The sequence below is a fragment of the Jaculus jaculus genome, chromosome 5 (genome assembly GCF_020740685.1).
Source record: "Jaculus jaculus isolate mJacJac1 chromosome 5, mJacJac1.mat.Y.cur, whole genome shotgun sequence".
NCBI classification, from domain to species: domain Eukaryota; kingdom Metazoa; phylum Chordata; class Mammalia; order Rodentia; family Dipodidae; genus Jaculus; species Jaculus jaculus.
Window position 1 is genome coordinate 49928364 of NC_059106.1, and position 10963 is coordinate 49939326.

Here is a 10963-nt window from a genome sequence, read left to right on the forward strand (position 1 = left end):
CGAACTCCAGATGCATGTGCCCCCTTGTGCATCTGGTTTACGTGGGTCCTGGAGAATCAAACCGGGATTCTTTGGCTTTGCAGGCAAACACCTTAACCGTTCAGCCATCTCTCCCCTCAGTTATTTTTTAACAATATTTTTTTATTGATTTATTTGCAAGCAGAGAGAGAGAATGAGAATGGGTGACCTAGACACTTGCACCACTTTGTGCTTCTGGTTTTACGTGAGTACTGGGGAACTGAACTCAGGTCGCTAGACTTTGCAAGCAAGTGCCTTAACCGCTAAGCCATCTCTCCAACCTTCTCTCTTAAAGATGGTGAAATTGAGGTTGAAGCAATTAAAGAACTCATCCAAAGGCTGGCAACGTGGCTCAGTTGGTAGAGTGCTTGCCTAGCATGCACAGAGCCCTAAGTTCCAGCCCTGGCACTGAATAAACTGATGTGGTGGTGCACACCTATGATTCCAGCCTGCAGAGATGGAGGCAAGAGGATCAGAAGTTCCAGGTCATCCTTGGCTACATAGTGAGTTTGAAGCCAGCCTGGCTACCTGAGACCCTGTAAATAAATAAATAAATCATCTCACACAAGGTGATATGTTAAGGAGAAATAGTATTGAGACCTAGCGAGGTGCACTGACCCCATCCTGTACCTACATCCTAACCACTGTCTGGCACTCCCTCAATATGCTTTTGCGAAGGTGTAAGCCTGTTGGGAGATGTCCAGCTGACTCAGCTAAACCCTTTTACTCCTGTCCCTAAGTCACAGCCCTTAAGCATGTGGGGTAGGGGCTTCATGCCCAGATCCCAATGAGCACCCCCCCCCCCGCCAAGATTCTTTACCTTCCAACTAATGATCACTGAGCTCAGAGTGATTCCAGAGTCCACTGCTCCCTCTGTCCACCCCTTCCCTTCCACAGCAGCACTACTTTGTGGGGAGGCGCTGTCCACACTGGGCGGGGATCAGGAGATAGCTGTCGTCAGCACTGCACGGACAGCTAGCAGGGAACATGGAGAGAGAAGAGCTCCAGCCACCTCATTCTTGGCACTGCGCTGACCCCTAGCTGGAAACCAGGGCACTCGGATGGAAGGAGCATGTTAGGGGGTTCTTCACGGGCTGCTGCGTCCTGAGTTTAGGGGACTGCCCCAGCTGCAGAGAACTGACAGCGCAAGAGTCAAGCTTGGCCAGGTAGAGCAGATGGACCCTCCAGGCAGAAAACCTGCCCTACTCCAGCGTGATTACAATAAGAAAGGGGGCGTGTCCTTTGGTAAAGGAAGGGACCAGACGGAAACTTAAATATGACCAATCCCTACCGAACGATGTCACGCAAGGGGCGGGGCCTTGGAGGGCGGGATAAGGTATGGGGCGGAGCGAGGGGCGTGGTCATTCCGTGAGGATGAAGTCAGGACCCCTGCACTCTACTAACCTATCTCAGCTCCCCCTGGACGACTCCTGGGGCTGCTTAGCCAGGGAGCTGTCACTCTTAGGCACTGCAGCTGGCACACTGGGCGCGAGGCAGGCCACCAGGAGCAGTAAGATCACCACGTCCTGGGGACAAGGGGACCAAAGAACCATGCAATTGCTAAATTTTTGTTTATTTTTTGTTTGAGACAGGGTCTCGCTATGTAGCCCTAGCTGGCCGTGAACTCATGGTGATCCTCCTGTCTCAGGCTCCGGCGTGCTGAGATGACAGGTGTGCCACCACCATGCCTGGCACTTTAGCAGGCTGAATTCATAGAGTGCCTACCATGTACAAGGCACTATCCCGAGGACTTTCCGAATATTAACTCATTAAATTCTCACAAGAACTCGATGATGGGCTGGAGAGATGGCTCAGCGGTTAAGGCGCTTGCCTGCAATGCCTAACAAGCCGGATTCAATTCCCCAGTACCCACGTAAAGTGGCACCATGAATCTGGAGTTCGTTTGCAGTGGATAGAGACCCTGGTACACCCATTCTCTCTCTCTCTCTTTCTCTCTATATTTTGTTTGGTTTTGGTTTTGGTTTTTCGAGGTAGGGTTTAGCTCTAGCTCAGGCCAACCTGGAATTCACTATGTATTCTCAGAATTTATGGTGATCCTCCTACCTCTAACTCTAAATGCTGGGATTAAAGGCATGTGCCACTATGCCTGGCTTCTTCTCTACATATTTTTTAATTTTTATTTATTTACTTATGTTTAATTTAATTTATTTATTTTTACTGACAACTCCCATAGTTGTGGAAAATATCCCATGGTAATGCCTTTCCCCCCATTTTCCCCTTTGAACCTTTATTCTCCATCATATCCCCTCCCACTCTCAATCAGTCTCTCTTTTATTTTGATGTCCTGATCTTTTCCTCCTATTATGATGGTCTTGTCTAGAAAGTGTCAGGCACTCTGATGTCATAGATATCCAGGCCATTTTGTGTCTAGAGGAGCACGTTGTAAGGAGTCCTACCCTTCCTTTGGCTCTTACATTCTTTCCTCCACCTCTCCCACAATGGACCCTGAGCCTTAAAAGATGTTATAGAGATATTTCAATGCTGAGCACTCCTCTGTCACTTCTCAGCACCATGGTGCCTTCTGAGTCATCCCAAGGTCACTGCCATTTGAAAAGAAGCTTCTCTTACCAAAAGTTGGAGTAGCATCAATATATGGGTATGAACATTAAGAGAAGCGCTCACTGGGCAGTTTGGTGAGCATTCTATATTAAAAAAACTCGAGGGCATATTTTATGCCTTTGTTTTACAGATGAAGAAACTGAGGCATGAAAAACTTGCTATTAGCCCCAAGATACAAGTATAACTCGAACTTCTTACACTAAAGAACCTATTAGAAGTAGAGCTAGCGAAAAGGTCCTCAGCATGGCTGGAGGCAGCCTGCACCCCCTTTCTTCAGGTCTTTTGCCAAGAGATGATACTATTACTAGTGATATAAATTATCTGAACACCTACAGTGTGCCAGGCATTGTACAACTGTGCAAGCGTTTGGCACTGAATCTTCGTGTGTGTGTATGCGTGCGTGTGTGTGTGTTTCAGACAGGGTCTCATGTATCCCAGGCTGACCTAGAACTCAGTATGTAGCCAAGGATGGCCTTGAACTCCTACTCCTACAGGCATGAGCCACGGGCTCTCGCTTGACACCGAATTTTCATAAAGACCCTAGTATATACTACATATATCTCCATCTGCAGTGGGTCAGCCGGCGTCGGAGCCTGAACTTGCACTAGGCTGAGCTGATCTCCAAGGCGAGGGCGAAGCCCAGATGCACAGCCAGCAGCTTCCAGTAGAAGAAGGTGAGGGTCCCCGGCACGAACCTGGGGGGTCCTGAGAGGCTCTCGGGTGTAGACAGGGAGTCCTGCACTCTCGACTGGGGCAGCTGTGACTGAGGGACTCAGCCGCCCGCGAGTCCGGCTAGGTCCAGTGCTACAGCGCTCAGCCCTCGCCCCGCCCGGGCTCCGCGCTGCCTCCTCCCAGGCTGGCCACGCCCATCACGACAGACCCCGGCCACCTCGGCTCCTCCCAGCTCAGAGCGCCCGGCTCCCTCTCCCACGTGCAGGGTGTGTGTTCGTTCTGGGGCCTGGGTCAGGTGGTTAAGGGGTCACCGGCGCCGCCCTGAAGTTGACATGCGGCTCAGCTGGCTGTGGAATCCGTCCTGCACAAGAGACGGAGCAACAGTCCGAGGCGCAGGCAAGACAAGCCCGTTCAGGTACGAATCCAGCTTAAGTAGGGTGAGTTTGAAGTCAGCTATATTAATCCTCAAGTTTTCCAGACCTCTGACCATGAAGTCCTGTGTCCCAGGCCCCCATTTCCTCATTCCTGAGCTCTGTTTCCCCTCTGACCCTGGATGGCCCTCCTCTGCCACCCTTCCCTCGCCGTGATCAAAAGACGAGAGACATTGGCTGGAGAGATGGCTCAGCAATTAAAGGTGCCTGCAACAGTACAACTCCCAAGCCACCCACATAAGCCAGATGCAAAAAAGTGGCACAAGTATCTAGTGTTTACAGTGGTGCCCGGCACTCCCTCCCCCAGGCAAGATAGGATGTAGGAGGATCACAGTGAGTTCCAGGCCAGGCTGGGGCTATTGAGTGACTTCCAAGCCAGCCTGGACTAGAATGAGAGTTTGCCTTGAACAACAACAATTTGCCAATTCTATTTTTCCAACACCCCCCAGAGGTAGGCATCAATGAAGATCCCAATTTTACTGTTGAGAAAACTGTGGCTAGAGACCCTGCCCAAGGCTCTGGAAATTGCATCTGGCTAACGTGGGTCCTGGGGAATCAAGTCTCAAACTGGGGTCCTTAGCCTTCACAGGCAAACGCTTAACCGCTAAGCCATCTCTCCAGCCCTGGTATCTTTCTTGATCACTTTCCACTTTATTTATTTGTTAGAGACAGAGAGATGGAGAGAAAGAGGGAGAGAGAGAGAGAATGGACGTGGCAGGGCCTCTAGCCAATGCAGATGAACTCCGGACACATGCGCCACCTTGTACATCTGGCTTATGTGGGGCTTGGAGAATTGAACCTGGATCCTTAGGCTTCATAGGCAAGTGCCTTAACCACTGAGAAATCTCTCCAGCCCACTCTCCACCTTACTAAATGAGGACGGGTCTCTCACCTGAACCCAGAGCTCGATTATTCAGCTTGCCAGTTTGCTCTGGAGATTCCCTATCTCGCCCCTTCCCCCCCCCCCCCAAGCGCTGGGATTACAGGTGGACCACCCCTTACTCATGCAGCATTTGCTTGGGTGCTGGAAATCCAAGCTCCAGTCTCCACACTTGCACAGCAAGCACTTGATCCACTGAGCCCCTCTGGAGCAGTGGAAGGCGTTGAGCCTGTTGGGCACCTGCTGCTTGCAGGGGTGTGTGCAAACCCAGGGACAAGCTCCTCAAGTCTACCTGGGCCTGGGTGGAAGGGCTCCTGGAAGGAACCCTGCCCCCCATCTTACCCACCTCCCACCCGTGACCTGTGCACAGGATCCGTTTCTCCATGTAGCAGCCAGCAGTTCAGTTTCCAGAGTGAGAGTCCCTTGGCCAAGTGCGCTTTGCTGAAGCTGAACTGGGGACAGCGGGGATGTCTAGGTGGCCCAGATCCCCAAGCCTCTGGTGACTGACTGCATTCTGCACATGGGGCCTTGCCGCCTTCAAAAGAGCTGTGATGACACGCGCAGCAAGAAACAAATGCCTTGCCTTACAAACCAAGAGCTGAGCTGGCAACGGACTGTGGCTGCTCATCCCACCTACTGGGCACTGTCTATGTGCCAGGCCCTGGCTGAGTGCTTGATGCACTGCACCCATTGGGTCATCACAGCCCCTTTGTGGGGTTGACAGGGGCATACCCATGTAGTGCATGTAGACCTGGGCAAGGGAGACTGCATTCTTCGTGGGCTTCCTGCCCTGTCCACCTCCTGATCCCCAGCAGTTTTTGTGGGCCCAGTAGGGGTCCTCAGTGCCTCCTTCCAGGCACTGGGTCCTTCTCTTGGCAGAGGCAGAAATGGGGTGGTTAGAGACAGTCTGCTCTACCTTCTCCACTTCCATCCCGGGTGAGGAGCAGGAGTCAACCAGGTTTATGAGGCTCGCTAAGGCCACAGTTAAAGGACAACTGTGCTGAGCGGCTTTGGACTCTGGATTGAAGGTGAGGTGGCAGGAGAGCCAAGTCTCACCAAGTGCAGCTTTCTCATGCAGAGAAAGTTGCCCCGGAGTAGGGGTGCGAACGCACAGCACCTGTGGTGGAATGCAGAGCCTGTCCTTGTCATCTGGGTTCTTGTCTACTGTAGCATCACCAGCCCCATTGTAAGGTGGGAGGACAAGGCGCAGCTGCTGGTGCCAGGAATGCTGGGGCATCCCGCGGGGCAACCCTCTCTCCACCCACCAGGCTCACTCAGACCTAAAGATAAAGGAAGGAGTGTGGCACAGTGCTGAGCTGCTGAACTTTTAGTTAGGAGTTTACTTATCCCAACTTCAAGGAGTGGATGTCACTGTGCCCTCCGGTGCAGTGTGCCAGCTGAGCGCGTGGTAACCAAGATCAGGTCGCGCAGTCCAAGGTGGCTCAGTTCTCTTTCCTCTTCCATCTGGACTACCCTAGAAGCAAGCCTCAGTTCCCTTCTTTACTTAAAAAAAAAAAAAAAATTTTAAGCCAGGCGTGGTGGCACATGCCTTTAACCCCAGCAATTGGAAGGCAAAGGTAGGAGGATCACAGTGAGTTCAAGGCATGAGTGAACTCCAGGTCAGCCCAGGCTAGAGTGGTGAGATTCTACCTCAAAAAACAAACAAAAAAAATTTCTTTTAAATATTTATTTATTCGATGGTTTAGCAGTTAAGCACTTGCCTGTGAAGCCTAAGGACCCTGGTTCGAGGCTTGATCCCCTAGGACCCACATTAGCCAGATGCACAAGGGGACTCATGCATCTGGAGTTCATTTGCAGTGGCTGAAAGCCCTGGTGTGCCCATTCTCTCTCTCTCTCTATCTGCCTCTTTCTCTGTCGCTCTCAAATAAATAAATAAATATTTTATTTATTTGAGAGGGAAAGAGGCAGTGTGTGTGTGTGTGTGTTTGTGTGTGTGTAAGAGAGAGAGGGAGAGAATGGGTGCACCAGAGCTTCCAGCCACTGCAAATGAACTCCAGATACATGTGCCCCCCCTTGTGCATCTGGCTTATGTGGGTCCTGGGGAATCGAACTGAAGTCCTTTGGTTTTGCAGGCAAGTGCCTTAACCGCTAAGCCTCTTTCCAGCCCCCCCTTTTCTGAGGCAGAATTTGGCAAGCACAGAGAGAGGTAGAGAGAAGAGACACAGAGAATGGTTGCACCAGGGCCTCCAGCCATCTCAAACAAACTGCAGAAGCATGTGCAACCTTGTATGTCTGGCTTTACGTAGGTACTGGGGAATCAAACCCAGGTGGTTAAGCTTCGAAGGCAAGTTTCTTAACTGCTAAGCCATCCCTCCAGCCTCTACTTTTTTCTAGAGTTGACTTTAGTAGCACATCTCTGCTGTCCCAGTCCCCATTCCTCTCTCTCTTCTGCACTTTCCCTGGACCTTCTCCACCTTACCTGGACACACCTTCCTTCCCTCGTTTTGTGGACCTTATGACTGGCACCAGGTTTCCCAAGGAGTAAGGAGATCTAGGGACTGATCAGGAAACTTAATCCCCACTCAGGACTCACCTGAGGCTTCCTGTGGTCCATCCAGCAGCCTCTGCAGGTCTTGGTTCTGTATCCCAGTAGTTCATCCTGGACCAGACCTCAGTGAGCATCCTCTTCATTGCCCCGAGGCCAGACTGCTCTCATGTTATTGATTAGCTCAATATGTCCAGGGAAGAAAGAGCAGGAAGAGGGAGGCCTCACTCAGCCCATTATTTCCCCTCCCATAGGGAAGGAAAAATAAGAGGAGTCGGGGAGCTGGCAAGAGGCCTGTATTGGTTACTTTCATTGTTTGCTGGGACAGATACCTGACAAAACTCAGTTTAAGAGTGAAAGGGTTTATTTCAGTTTACAGTTCAAGGTTACAGTCCATCATGGCAAGAGCTTGAAGCAGCTGGACACATGTATATGCAGTCAGGAAGCAGAGTGATGAATGCTGCTGCTCAGCCAGCTGTCTCCTTCTTATCATGGAATAGTAATTGAGGTGAGTGAGTCTTTCCACCTCAATTAGTCTACTCAAGACAACTCCTCAAGGGCTGGAGAGATGTCTTAGCAGTTAAAAGGTGTTTGCTTACAAAGCCTGATGGTCCAGGTTCATTTGCCCAGCACCCAAGTAAGCCAGATGCACAAAGTGGTGCATGTGGTAGGAGGTCTCTGCCCCTCTGTCTTAAACAAATCACACACACACACACACACACACACACTTGAGAAAGAGGCAGATATAGAATGGGCGTGCCAGAGCCTGCAGCTACTGCAAACGAACTCAACACATGTGCCACCTTGTGTATCTGGTTTACATGGGTCCTATATATATGGTTTGGTTTTTCAAGGTAGAATTTCACTCTAGCCTAGGCTGACCTGGAATTCAATATCTCAGGCTGGCCTTGAACTCAGGGCAGTCCTGCCTCTGCCTCCTAAGTGCTGGGATTAAAGGTGTGTGCCACCATGCCTGGCTATAAATAAAATATTTTTTCTTCTGTTGACAACTTGCATACTTACAGACAATAAATCCTGATAGTTCCATCCCCTCCCCCACTTCCCCCTTCCCAAACCCACTCTCCATTATATCCCCTCCCTCTAAAATATTTTTTTTCTAAAATATTTTTTATCCAAAACAATTTTCAGCAACAAAAAATAAGACAGGTGGTATCACCATACTGATTTTAACCTATATTACAGAGCCATAGTAACAAAAACAGCACGGTACTGGCAGAAAGACACATAGATCAATGGAACAGAATAGAGGAGCCAGTGTAAATGCAGACAGCTACTGCCATCTAATTTTCAACAAAAGTGCCAAAAATATTCATTGGAGAAAAGACAGTCTTTTCAGCAAATGGTGCAGGGAAAACTGGATATCTACATGTAGAAGAATGAAAATAGATCTTTATCCCTCTCCATGCACAAGAATGAAGTCCAAATGGATCAAAGACCTTAATATCAGACCCAAAACTCTGAAACTGCTAGAGGAAAAAGTGGGGGAAATCCTTCAGCATATTGCTATAGGCAACAACTTTCTGAATATAACCCCAGTTGCTCAGGAAATAAAACCACTAATCAACTACTGGGACCTCATAAAATTACAAAGCTTTTGTACAGCAAAGGATACTGTGAACAGAGCAAAGAAGCAACCTACAGAATGGGAGAAAATCTTTGCCAGTTATACAGCTGACAGAGGATTAATATCCAGGATATATAAAGAACTCAAAAAACTAAATAAACAACCCAATTAAAAAATGGGCTATAGAGCCAGGCGTGGTGGCGCACGCCTTTAATCCCAGCACTCGGGAGGCAGAGGTAGGAGGATCGCTGAGAGTTCAAGGCCACCCTGAGACTACATAGTGAATTCCAGGTCAGCCTGAGCCAGAGTGAGACCCTACCTCGAAAAACCAAAAAAGACAAACAAACAAACAAACAAAAGGGGGGGGGCATGGGACAAAAGAGACAGTTCTCAAAAGAAGAAACACAGATGACATGTAAACATTTAAAAAAAAAATCTATATCCTTAGCCATCAGGGAACTGCAAATTAAGACTACTTTGAGATTCCATCTCACTCTTGTCAGAATAGCTACTATCATGAAAACAAATGACAATAAATGCTGGTGAGGATTTGGAAAAAGAGGCACCCTTCTACACTGTAGGAGGGAATGTAATCTGGTCCAGCCATTGTGGAAATCAGTGTGGAGGTTCCTGAGACAGCCAAAAATAGATTTACTATATGATCCAGCTATACCACCCCTAGGCATATATCCTAAGGACTCATTGTACTACCTTAAAAATGTGTGCACATCCATGATTATTGCTGTTCTATTCACAATAGGTAGGAAATGGAACCAGCCTAGATGTCCTTCAACTGATGTGTGGATAATGACGATGTGACATATTTACACAATGGAGTTCTATTCAGCAGTAAAGAAAAAGGAAATTATGAAATTTACAGGGAAATGGATGGACCTGGAAAAGATTATACTTAGAGAGGTAGCCCAGGCCCAGAAAGGCAAACGTCACATGTTCTCTCTCATATGTGGATCCTACCTACAAAATGATTGGACTTCTATGTGAGTTGGAATAAAACTCTGTAGCAAGCCGGGCATGGTGGTGCATGCCTTTAATCCCAGCACTTGGGAGGCAGAGGTAGGAGGATAGCCATGAGTTCAAGGCCACACTGAGACTACGTAGTGATTTCCAGGTCAGCTTGGGGTAGAGTGAGACCCTACCTTGAAAACCCAAAAAGAAAAAAAAAAAAAGAGTCCTCAGTAGCAGAGGCCAGTAAGCTAGAAAGGGGCTTTAAGGGAGGGAGGAGAGGGGAGGACTTAAGGGTATGGTATCATTACATATATATATGTAAGTGGAAGAACAGATTACTAGGGGTGGAAAGTGCGGTCAGGGGAAGAAAGGGTGGGGGAGGGCTATCAAAATCTAAGTGGGTATGAATAAGTCATATGTAAACCTACTTTTTTTTGGACAATGGCACATCTAGAAGCCATAGATTGTTACTAAAAAATTTTCAGTGCCAGGGGTGGGAGCCAGGGAGGTCCTTGATGCTCCCAAAACATTATAGGCCATTGTCATGAATAGATGGTAAGACCTTATTGCTGAGGACTCTACATGCTTGGGCTGCAAGGTCACTGAGAAATACTGCTGGAACTGGGCTGAAAACCTCCTCCCTGTAGACCAGCTAACAGAAAACTGGAAAAAGCTATGTTGCATGCAGCTCCATGGGAGAGAGAGAAGTCATCAGTGGAGATAACAGTGGACACTGCAAGCCTTAAGTTGGGCCAGCCAGGCCAAAATGAGCCAACAGGTACAACAGTGGCATGTCTGTTATGGGGAAAACCATCTGCTCTCTAATTGGACTGGAGGCCCACTCCATGGAGGGAATACTTGCTTGATACTGAAAACCTATGATGGAGGAAGTCATGAGCCCTAGGAGTGTAATGCCTGCTGGTGTCTGGCTAAATACATCTATTGTGCTCATCAAACTGCCTAGTAAATACTTTTCTTAATCATTTATATCCATATATTAATACTACTCTCACTTTTAGTTAGAGAAGCTTCTCTTTTTAGATGATGGTGACCAGTGGGATGGCTCAAAAGACACTATGATGTTGAGGAGAATTGAGAGAGGAGTGCTCAGCACTGAAACATCTCTATCACACCTTCCAAGGCTCAGGGTCCATTGTGGAAGAGGTGGCAGAAAGAATGTAAGAGCCAAAGGAAGAGTAGGGCTCCTTACAGCGTGCTCCTCCAGACACAAAATGGCTTGGATATCCATGACCTCACAGTGCCTGACACTACCTACACAAGACCACCATAATAGGAGGAAAAGATGATGACATCAAAATAGAAGA